We start from the raw sequence: 12,861 nt of genomic DNA, 5'->3' as shown, positions 1-12,861 counted from the left end.
ATTTTCCGATAGATCGTACGTTCTCAAATTTAACGTAGATATCACGTTGCAAAAGACAAGAAATCCACACTAAATTATTAACTGAAAGTTTTTCTTCTTTCATGAACTGTATTCTTTTATAAACTTTAACGTAATCACATTTATTTACTCACTCGATGAGATGAGAAATTTACTAATGACTCTATCACTGATCACTATTAATCACTGTCGAATAATAACTGTTGGCGATTAAAAATCACTCGATGAAGGAAACACGCGCGGACACGTTACTACACGACGCGACGACGCGACAATGCGACGATAATTACGACTCGGCGACTGCAAGCAGTTTTTTGTCATGGTAGGTTGCGGTAGGTTAAGGTACTACTGGCGCTATCGAACGCGATCATGTGTTCGATTGAAGAATGCGATAAACATAATAAACATTTAACATATTAATATTATTATTATCATGAATGTGTGTGATATCCATACATCGTATGATATCTATTTAAAAATTAATTAGATTAAATAAGTGTTTTTAAAATATTTATTACTTTTACTATTATCTTAAATAAATATTTAATATTAATATTTTATATGATACCGCAACCTACCATGACAAAAAACTGCTTGCAGTCGCCGAGTAATTATCGTCGCATTGTCGCGTCGTCGTGTCGTGTAGTAACGTGTCCGCGCGTGTTTCTTTCATCGAGTGATTTTTAATCGCCAACAGTTATTATTCGACAGTGATTAATAGTGATTAGGGATCTTTAGTAAATTTCTCGTCTCATCGAGTGAGTAAATAAATGTGATTACGTTAAAGTTTATAAAAGAATACAGTTCATGAAAGAAGAAAAACTTTCAGTTAATAATTTAGTGTGGATTTCTTGTCTTTTGCAACACGATATCTACGTTAAATTTGAGAACGTACGATCTATCGGAAAATTCATTTCTCCTTCAAGCAATTACAGCAATACATCAAAAGTCATCGAACAAGGTAATAATAACTATTTTTTAACGTTATGTGAAAACAGATCTCGGGAAGTCAGAGGGACAGTGTGTTAAAGGAAATTCGTGAAAAGAGAGGGGTTTTTAGTGGGTAGGGAGTACCGAGTTGGTAATTCGACTTGGTACTCGAGTCCCACATAACTCACTGGATCGACTGGTGTGTATGCATAAAATGCATTTTCCCCTCTCTCGTAAAAAAAAAAAAATATACAGGTGAGTGAGCGAATGAGAGAGAGAGAGAGAGAGAGAGAGAGAGAGAGAGAATGTATGTGTTCGCATGTGTGTCTGTATGTGTATAGCGATCAGCTGATCGCAGCAGGCGCCCCGCGTAAGCTCCCGCGTCTGACGGTGAATCGCGCCATCCTTGCCTGCCTCTTGTATTCGACCCGTCATACGTTAACTACTTCCTTTAATAATTCAAAAACTAAGCTTTGGACGAAATTTTGCCGAAGGAAAAATCGTCTTAGAATTGATTCAAGAATATGTCATTTCAGGGACACAGGGGTTATTTTGAATCACCCTGTATAACGTCGCATACCTTTGCATCATCTCACCTCTTTTTTCATTGAAGCCCACCTATGCGGCGGATCACGCTATCATATGAATAACCTGCATTCAGTACAGATAACGTGACATATTCCTGTAGCTAGGTAACTAGGTCAACCCCCCCGTGGGCACCACCTTGTCGTGGTGGGGAGGCTTAAGCTGTTCCCGGTCCCTTGGGGCGATTCAGTTAGCCATTGGCTGCTGTCTCGGCCTGGGGGGGGGGGGGGCGGTGAACTAAGAGTGCCCAATGCGTGCGACGGGTGTCGAGCCTGGTCGAGGAGCACGCAACAGCACGTGCGATGGGCGTAAGCTCAGTCAAGAGGGGCACGTACTCGGAGGGAGCGTCATGCTCACTATGGGAGTGGCGCCCACCGCTCCTTCCCGTGGGTATGGGGATGATAGTCATTCCTATTCCCTGCGGGAGGTGCGGGGGGTTGCCTCCTGTGGATCGCGGTGTGGCACCGCGCAGAGGGAGAGGGTGCCCTTTCGCCGCCTCCTATTGCTGGGAGGGGATGCGGTGTCCCCGGCCCTGGTTTGCTCGGGGGGGGGGGGGGGGAGTGGCCGTTAAGAGCCAGCGATTTTCTCAGTAGTAGCCCTTGCCTTGGGCTCTGTCGCGGGGGCGATTGGACCCGCAGCTAACTCGCCCATAACTGCGTCATCCCTTGGCGAGTCTCGGAGTTGGGGCTGCCCGTCCGAGGATCGGCGCGGGGAGGCGCTGCGGGAATGGGCAAGGTTACTTGGGTTGACCCTATTCAATGTCGGGTCCGTTGCCACGTGCGTGAGACCGCAGGGGAGGTCCATTGTCGATTTGACGTGGGCCTCCCCGGCGGCCTTACGCATGGTGAGGGGATGGAGGGTGGCCGCCGAGCTCGAGACCCTGTCGGATCACAGGTACATCGAGCTCAGTTTGGTCGCCCGACATCCGCCCATTGGACCGGACACTCGAGAGGAACGCAGGTTGTCCCTCACCAAGCTGAACCCGGACCTCCTGATGGCCTCGATGCAGGCCACGCTATGGGTCTGGGGGAAGGATTCCTTGGCATGGAAGGGAAAAGGGGTGGAGGAGTTGGCATCGAGGCTTCGCGGTGCTCTCTGGGGAGCTTGTGACGCTTCGATGTCAAGGGTAAGGAAAGGATGCGGGAGGAGGTCGGCGTACTGGTGGACCGAGGAGATTGCGAATCTTCGCGAAGCACAGTGGTAAATTTGATCTAAAAAACTGGCCAAAAATCGATTTTTCCAAAATGGATTAATTCGAAAAATTTTTGTCTCTAAGAATAGTTGAATCATAAAGTTAAAATGACATACAGTTATAATTTTTATAACTGCAACTGTTCGACGATATCAACATCCGAAAGTTGACGATCGTCGCATTACTTTCAGCTTTTGTTAGTGCAAACTATTTATTAGTGTTGTTCGTTAGCGCTGTTTGCAATTGTAGAAAATTTTTTGTGAAGTGTTCAATTATGGAATCTTCAAAACAAGGTATGTACTTCATTTTTATGCATTTCTGACATTAATAAGACTAATCTATAAGTAGTTACTCGTCTTTGAAAATATGTAATAATTTGTGTACTTTTTTGCAAAATGTCAAATATTCCAAAAAGGTTAAGTTATCCTTCCAAAAGCTTCCAAGCTATTTTTTTTACGTCATCTTGAAGAGTAGAGTTTCTATTTCATAGCAAAAAAAGAATCATTTACGCCTTTTTGCGCCTTCGATTTTTATTTACCGTTTTTTCTACGACTACTTAGATAATCAAGAGTGCTAAAATCACGTTCCGGTAAACCTTTGCGGCAAAGTTTCCTTCAATTTTAATAACAATTTTCTAGCAAACATTTGTCTTGCTTCGTTTTGCCTAAATATTTTGAGCAAATTTACGGCAAATTGAAAATTTTGCGCCAAGTTTGCATCATTTTGCTATTTGGTACTGTTAACGTAAATTTTTTGCAACTTAAGAATTTTTTTATTCTTTTAACTTTCAATTGACTAGGGTCGTCGGGAGTCAAAGTAATGGTACGGAGACAACTGTACGACATGATGCAACAACAAGGCCTAGACAAAAACTTGAATATGTGGAAAATATATTGTTGAGACAAGAGAGCTATACTGAAGATGAAGCGAGAAATTTCAAACAAAGATTTTCGCAATTTAAAGCGCAATTTAAAGTGAAATGGTCAGCTGCTCAAAGAAAGGATGAGAGATTTAGAAAAACATATGGTAAATGGCTAGAAGAAACTATTCAGATACCCAAAGGCACAGCTAATCTTAAACCTGGAGCTGGTCGGCCAACTAAGTCTTTTGAAGACTCCAGTGAGTGAAGCAAAAGAAGGAAGACGGAACAACTGCGGAAATCAGCTGAAACCGAAGAACTTATATTTGCCACACAGATGAAGCTCAGAGCCTCTGGCAAAGCGGATGCTTCAAAAATTGTAAAAGATTTCGTTGCATCTCCGAAAAGAGCAACAAGATATAGAAGAGCGTTTGTAGAAAGTTTAAAAGAAACAAGAAAGCAATTGTCTCCTCTTCAAGTCCTTTCTATGTTTGTCGAAGCAGATTTATCCAGAAAACAATACGAAACAATCAGAAGTAACAGTGATAAAAAACTATTTCCTTGCTATCCGATACTACTAAAAGCTAAAAAGGAAGCCTACCCTTTACAAAAATCCTATCGAGTGACAACGACTTGCGCTGAAATTAATCTGCAAGATCTGTTAGATCACACTGTTGCTCGGTTGCTGCAATATTTGGAAGAAGTAATTGAAACCTTAAGCCAGAATGAATGTAATACAATGGAAATTATTTGTAAATGGGGGTGTGATGGATCACATCAGGCACAGTTCAAACAAAGATTTGAAAATCAGGACGACTCTGATAGCAATATTTTTCAAAGCTCTTTGGTACCCTTGCAATTAGTTTGTGGCAACAAGAAAATTATATAGCAGAATCCGACACCCTCTTCTCCTCGCTATTGTAGACCCATTCGCATAAGATTTGTTAAAGAAAGTACTGACATAACAAGAGAAGAGATAAGTTACATAAAATCCAAAAGAAGCAATCTAAAGGAAACCAGGATTGAGGGAGATAAAATTAAAATCATAAAGCATAGTATGGCGTTGACAATGATAGACACCAAAGTGTGCAATGCCGCAACAAATACAACATCCACAATGAAATGCTACATTTGTGGAGCCACATCAAAAGACTTTAACAATTTGACCAGAGAAAAAGAAACTGATCCAAGCACATTCCAGTTTGATCTCTCAATATTACATGCTCGTATAAAGTTTTTCGAAAGCCTGTTACACTTGTCTTACAAATTGGAAGTTAAGAAATGGCAACTCAGAAATGAAGAGGATAAAAATGCTGTGAAAAGAAGAAAAGCCACTATTCAAGAAGATTTCAAGAATATATTAGGCCTAATTGTAGACATTCCAAAGGCTGGCTTTGGTAATACAAATGATGGGAACACTAGTAGAAGATTTTTTGCAGACCCTGAGTTTGCCGCTAAAATTACCGGTCTAAACGTTCAGCTCATTTACCGTTTGAAAGTTATATTAGAAACAATGGCATCTGGACACAAAATTGACACCGAGAAGTTTGCTACTTATGCCATGGACACAGCAAAACTATATGTAGAACAATATCCATGGCATCCAATGACTCCAACAATACACAAGATTCTAATTCATGGGGCAACTGTAATAGAAAACTGCTTGTTACCTATTGGCCAACTTTCCGAAGAAGCGGCTGAAGCACGGAACAAGCACTTCCGATCTTATCGTTTATCCAACTCTAGAAAATTTTTCAAAGAGTCATGCAATATTGATGTCTTGAACAGGCTTCTTTTAACATCAGATCCTCTTTTGACTGGCATAAGACCTATCCCAAGAAAAACCACAAAGCCTTTTTTAAAAGTAACTTTAGGACTTTTGCTGCCTTTTAAAACTTCAAATATAGAAGGAGAAAGTGAAACTGAAGAAGAGTCATTTGTAAGTGAAGCGGAAGAAAATTATGATGAAGAATCCTAAAAACTTCCAATTCTAATTAAATTTACATGAAAATTTATATGTAAATAAAAGATTATATACTCACAAAAATTCTATTATTTAAGAAAATAGCCTATCCTTTAATTAAAAATAAAATTACCAGTTTTTACACTCGAAAAATGTCATTAGGAGAATTACGCATCTTTATTTCAAAATTTATATAAATATTTTATTATTATTCAGGTATTATCTCTAGAAATATGCCTTTTGTCTCCAAAAACTACTTTAATTCCTATATTACTTCATAAATTAATGAATCACAACCATTTGAAAGCAAAAAAGTACAGAAATAATTTTGGCCAGTTTTTTAGGTCAAATTTACCACTGTGCGACGCCTCGGTCCGGGCCAGACGCCGACTTCAAAGATGTATGCGAAGGAGGAACCGTAGCGAGGCCTGTATTGAGCAGGCGCGGGAGGCCCGACATTCCCTCGGCGCTGCCATCGGGAGGTCAGGGACCAGGGCTTGGGAGGAGCTGCTCGCCTCCCTGAATGAGGATCCGTGGGGGCGCCCGTATAGAATGGTTGTCAAATCAAAAAATTGAGGCCGCGGGCGTCTCCGACCACGGAATCCCTGGCTTCCTCGGGGGGGTGGTTGAGACTCTCTTCCCCGGGGGAGCCGGGGGCGCAGTGCCCTTCCCCCTTTCGGACCGTATGTCCGAATGGAGGGAGGGCTGGGAGGTGACAGCGGAGGAGATGGGGGATGCCGTCCGGAGGATGGAGCCGAATAAGGCCCCCGGTCCGGACGGCATCCCGGGCAAGATCTGGGCCCTGGTCATGGGGGAGGTTAGCGGCTCTCTGAGGTACCTCTTCACGAGGTGCCTCAGGGAGAGGGTCTTCCCCTCCCTTTGGAAGGAGGCGAGACTAGTCCTCCTCCCGAAGGGAGGGAGGGACCCCGACGACCCATCGGCTTACAGACCTCTCTGTTTGTTGGATGAGGTCGGTAAGCTGATGGAGCGTGTATTGGTGGGGCGTCTTAACGAGCACCTGCAATAGGTTGCGGGGCTCAATGACCGCCAGTTCGGGTTCCGGGCGGGCCGGTCGACCATCGACGCGATCGATTGTCTGCAGGCCTGCTCGGACCAGATAGTCCAGCGCGGGGGGGTGACGTTAGTTGTGTCCTTGGACATAGCCAACGCGTTTAACACCCTCCCGTGGGACAAAATAGGGGCGGGGTTACTGGCGCACGGGGTCCCGGGTTACCTGTCCAGGGTAATCCGGGACTATTTCAAGGGGAGGAGCATCTCCTACCGCGATGCCGAGGGGGTGTGCAGGCGGCGGCCCATCGTGCGCGGTGTTCCGCAGGGGTCTGTATTGGGCCCGTTGCTGTGGAACATCGCGTACGATGAGGTGTTGGGGAGGATCCTCCTCCCCGGCTGTCATGTCGTCTGTTATGCAGACGACACGTTGCTGGTGGCCGGGGGGAGGGACTGGAGGGACGCGATCGCGTTGGGCAATATCGCGGTGGCCGGGGTGGTCCGCGGTATAAAGGCGTTGGGCCTGGAGGTGGCTCCCCGGAAGACGGAGGCCGTCTTTTTTCACGACGGCTCCCGGGGGGCCTCCCCCAGGCTCACCTTCGTGGTAGACGGGCACGACGTCCAGGTGGGGACCCGGATGAAATATCTGGGTCTCCACTTGGACGGAAGGTGGACCTTCGAGGAGCACTTTGCCCAGCTGGCCCCCAGGATGGGGGGGGGTGGCGGCCTCACTGGCGAGGCTGTTACCCAACTTGGGGGGGGCCGGACGGCCGTGTCCGCAGGTTATATGTGGGCACGGTCGGATCGGTGGCCCTTTACGGGGCTCCGATCTGGGCGGATGCTGCCTCGGGGTCCAACAGGATCAGGGGCGTGCTGCGGGGGATGCATCGTCCCATAATTTTGAGGGCTGCGCGCGCGTACCGCACGGTCGCGTATGCGGCGGCGGCGGTTTTGGCGGGTTCCCCCCTCCTGGAGCTCCTGGCACGTGGCCAAGCGACTGCATACTGGAGGGTCAGGGAGCTCCGTGGGGGGGGGGGAACCATTGTGGGTCCGGGGGCCAAGAGGGCCATCGGTCGTAGAGCGGCGGAGTGGGCCCTCGTGGACTGGCAACGGCAATTAGCCGGGCCGGCCCACGAGGGTCAAAGAGTGGTGGAGGCCGTTCTGCCTGTATTCAGGGAGTGGATGGGGAGGACCTGGGGGCGCATCACCTTCCGGGTGGCGAAGGTGATGACCAGACACGATTGCTTCGGTTGTTACCTGTGCCGCATAGGGAGGGAAGCGACCGCCGGGTGCCACCACTGCGGTGGGGACCGGGACACGGCGCAGCACACTCTCGAGGCCTGTCCGGCATGGGAGGTGCAGCGCCGTGCCCTGGTTGCGGTGGTGGGGGAGGATCTCTCCCTCTGTGCCGTGGTGCGGGCTATGGTGCGGGGGGAGGAGCAGTGGCGGGCAGTAGCCTCTTTCTGTGAAGAGGTCATGCGGAGTAAGGAGGAGGCGGAGAGGGACCGGCGGATGATGCCCCCCCCCGGCGGGGACGCGAGGAGAGGCGGCTGCAGCCAGGAGGACCCGGCGAGGGAGGAGGAGGCTTCCTGGGCCTCTGACCCCCCCGCGGGATGTGACCTGAGTGGGGGGAGGAGCCTCTTTTGAGGCTATTCTCCCCCCCTCACTGCAAAGAACGAGGAGGTAAGCGGGGCGTACATGGGGGGAGGTTTCTGGGGCTGCGGGAGGTCCTGTGACCTATTCGTGCGGCCCCCCCTCCTCCCTCCCCGCCCCGCTCAGCAGTGGAAGAGGCCCCGTGTCTGGGGGCTACGGCGAAGGGTACCCGGGGGAGCGGGGGATCTCCTACCGCGACAGACCCCAGGAGGCGGAACCGGGAGGTGGACGGGTGTCCTCCCTCCCGGCTACAACGAGGGAGCGCGGTGGGAGGGTCGCGGAAGAATGCCGGTGGCGTACCCGTGGCCCCCCCGTGTCACCGCCGTGGAGGACACCCGCAGGGGTTTTAGCCGGTAAGAGTCCGGCATAATCGCCTCTCCCTCCCCGGGGAGAGGAGGTATCCATGAGGATTTCCCCTGCGTACAAAAAAAAAGGGAGCAAGGGATGTGCTTGGGGGGGGGGGGGGCTTGTCCTCCCCTTCGTGCACTTCCCGGCGCTGGGGTTGCGGCCCGTGGTTTGGAGGTGGCAGGGTTAAGTGACTCGCCCTGTCACCCGTTGGGGCTAACATCAGCCCCAACGGAGGGGACCTCTCTCTTCTTACGAGGGGGGGTCTCGCGTGCCTGGGGGGGGTCGCGGCTGAATGCGAAAGCGATCCCGTGGCTCCCCCTTGTGCGCTAAGGAGACAACCAAGGAGTTTTAGCGGGTAATCGGGTTTTACCCGGAATCCGGCGTACCCCCCGTCAATTACCCAATTGGCGAGGGAATGCCTAAATGCATTTCCCCTTGTAAAAAAAAAAGGTAACTAGGTCAAGTTCATTCCGGAGACGAGATAATATAGTAAACACACGGAAGTCTTATTTTATCACGGTCACAATCGCGCTAAAAAGTTATATAATATTTCCGCTAAATTTATTGATGAATTAATAATATTTATTGCTTTTAATTAAAATTTTTTATTGGTATAATTTTATTAATAATTCTAGTAAATATATTCCCCTTTATACATGCTTCCCACCACTAATGATTTTGATCTTGACATATGTTGTCAAGGTCATGTCCCTGAGTAATATGCAAAATAAAATGCGTTTTAATTTCCTAGGGTTTTAATTATACTGGGTAGGATTTTGTCCTGCAATGATACTCGATGCGTTTGTATGTATTATAAGAATACTTCATGCATGATTACAGATTTTCTTATCGCTCTGCAAATCTGAAATATTTAAATTGTACTATTAATTATGCAAATGAGAGAAAGTTATATTTTAATACGTAGATTAATATATTTTGTTAATATTATAAAAACGAGCTGAATTCTGAATCATTAGTATAGTAACTCAATAACTATAAAATTACATTTTAATATTTATTTATTTATTTTAACATCTCTTAAGTTTTTTATTATATTAATAATGTATATCAATATATGTACATTAGTGTTGCATTAATTATTACATAAATTAATATATGTATATTCAGGGTTGGGAAGTAACGCGTTACTTGTAACGCCGTTACCGTTATAGTTACTTTTTTTGGTAACGGACTGATAACGGCGTTACATTTTTTTTTTCTGTAACTGTAACGATAACGTAGTTACATTTTTTTAGTAACGATAACGAATTTAACAGTTACTTTTACCGTTGCTTTTCATATTTTGAAAATACTTATGACATCGTATTTCTGTCATATTCAATTTTTTAATCATTGACCGACATTCATATAAAATTCGATAATATTTCGGATGAAATTTATTGCTCTGAGAGGTGTCTGTGAAGCTGACACGACAATCTACGAATTTCAAAAAAATACTAAAAGTTCTGATAGCACTTTTCATAGTTCTACAGTTCCTGATAAAAATTAAAGAGTTTCGCATTCCTTATATTAAAAAATCGAAATCGAATAAATGTGCTAACTTCGCGAATCTAGCACGACACTTTTCCTTCTAAAGAACCAAAACGCATTGAATATTATTATTTTTAGCAAGAGTTCCCAATAATTCTGTTATAGTTTAGCCTATATATGCAATTTCAGACTGATATTTCAATAATTAATAATTTTTAATGTCCTCGTCCAGCACGACACTTAGTAAAAATGTGTCGTGCTGATGATTTTCCGTAGTTTTAACTGCAGTTCTGGACAGTTCTATAAAAGTTCTATTCTTTAAAAACTTTTTCAAGCAGAGAGATTTTTTAAATAATTATTTATAAAATAGTAAACGGTCGGAACTCTGCGTAAAAATGTTTCTAAAGGATAGAACTTTTATAGAACTATCCAGAATTGCCGTTAAAAATACGAAAAATTATTAGCACGACACATTTTCACTAAATGTCATGCTGGTCAAGAACATTAAAAATTCATAAAAAATTATTTATTTTCGGAATATCGATTAATCGACAAATTTAGCTGTATTTATAAATTTAATGGAAATTAAAATTTTTTTATTTACATGTGAAGTTACATATTAAATGCTTTAAAATCTATATCTCTTTAAATTTTTTACGGTTTTGTAAATTTAAAATAAAGAATTTGTTGCTTTTATATTAATATTTTAATAAAAAATATTACCAAAGTAAATTTTTTATTTAATTCTATCTTGTTTTAACATTAAAAGTAACGGGAAAAGTAACGAATCGTTACTTTTGAAGTAACGGTAACGGTAACTAGTTACTTTTAAAAATAAGTAACTAATAACGGTAACGAGTTACTTTTTTTACTCGGTAACGAGTAACGGTAACGAGTTACTTTTAAAAAGTAACTTTCCCATCCCTGTGTATATTAATGTGTAATATACAGGGTTTGTCAAAAGTGTGGAAACCCCTAAATATCTCACAAACGGTGCATTTTAGAAAAAAATGTTTCAGGCAAAAGTTGTTTGGTTTCAAAGGGGCCATAAGAAGGTACCATTGGTTTGACCTTGAAGAGTCATTTGAAGGTCACGTGAAGGTCACTTCAATTTTTTTAAATGGGACACCCTATATATTTTTGCACACTCTTGTAGCTTATCTCGAGAGCTTTCCAAAACACTATAATTAAGTACCTTTTCGTTAAGTACTTTTTGAGTTATGAGGCTTGAAATAATTTCTTAATTTTACATAAACCGTAAAATGTCTTGTAAAATATTCATTTTTCGATTATCTTACCTTAATACTTTTATGTACAAAATAATGAGAGGAATCAATTGGTGTAAAGAAAACACATAGTTGTTTTTAAGAAAAAATATGGAATTGTTAATTGCAAATTACATATTTTTTCTTCAAAACAACTATGTGTTTTCTTTACACCAATTGATTCCTCTCATTATTTTGTACGTAAAAGTATTAAGGTAAGATAATCGAAAAATGAATATTTTACAAGACATTTTACGGTTTATGTAAAATTAAGAAATTATTTCAAGCCTCATAACTCAAAAAGTACTTAACGAAAAGGTACTTAATTATAGTGTTTTGGAAAGCTCTCGAGATAAGCTACAAGAGTGTGTAAAAATATATAGGGTGTTCCGTTTAAAAAAATTGAAGTGACCTTCACGTGACCTTCAAATGACTCTTCAAGGTCAAACCAATGGTACCGTCTTATGGCCCCTTTGAAACCAAACAACTTTTGCCTGAAACATTTTTTTCTAAAATGCACCGTTTGTGAGATATTTAGGGGTTTCCACACTTTTGACAAACCCTGTATATGTGATTTAATAGTGGATAATAATATAGTATAGATTTATAATTTTAATATAATATAAAATTATTATGAATGTTGTATATAATAAAATATTATATGTGTAAGTAATATTATAAAATATGTACATATAATTAATATTTAAATGTACTTGTATATAAATATTAACAAATTAGTGCGTTATATTAACATATGTTATTAATATTAACATATGTTATTAATATTAAACGTTATAAGGAAGACTTGTTTAGGACCAAAAAATCGCAGGTGATAATATGTGTTTTAATAAATCTATAATTAAAAAAAAATAATTTCTAAAACATACAAACGTTTCGGTCCTCAGTGTGACAATAATTATTTTAATAGAACATATAAAAGGATTACTAGAATAAATCGACAAATATAGAAAATTGAACCATATGGAAAGTAGCACTGTACAAGTCGAATGACAAAATTGTAAAAATAAACATCAATATCGCGATCGAGTTGGTGAACGTAATCGATAAAATTTAAATTAAAAGTAGATAACACGCCAAAATTAACGGAAAATTCTTGTGACGCAAGACGTTGTCTATTCGTGATAAAATTCGTACGATGTTGAACCAATTACATTCCTCACCATCCTTCGCAATAGACGACGGTCTGTTTTCTTAAATTCGCAATAACGTTTGTTCCTAGCAAAACCGTTGGCTCCCAAATTTATGCTCAAACATCCCAACGAAATCCATCCCGCATGACGTTTTGCCAAAGAACGCATGTTAAAGGAAGAGATTTTTCAGTAGTCAATGCCCAAGCGACAGTCCCATGGCAAACCGATGGCTCAATAGCTGTAAGGAGGAGCTGTAAGGAGGAGGCTGATAATTATTTTGAAGCACGATATGAAATTTGAAAATAGGCAATAATACAGGTTAAGAATTTTACCTTTAGCCTCTAAGAGACTTTTTTGAAAAAAAGGTTGGTTCTAAAGAAGCCTTCCTTATAGCGTTT

The sequence above is a fragment of the Camponotus vicinus genome, unplaced genomic scaffold, assembly GCF_025532165.1.
Source record: "Camponotus vicinus isolate PSW18456_S1 unplaced genomic scaffold, iyCamVici1.0 SCAF_11, whole genome shotgun sequence".
In the NCBI taxonomy this organism is placed as follows: domain Eukaryota; kingdom Metazoa; phylum Arthropoda; class Insecta; order Hymenoptera; family Formicidae; genus Camponotus; species Camponotus vicinus.
This window is presented reverse-complemented; position numbering follows the sequence as displayed.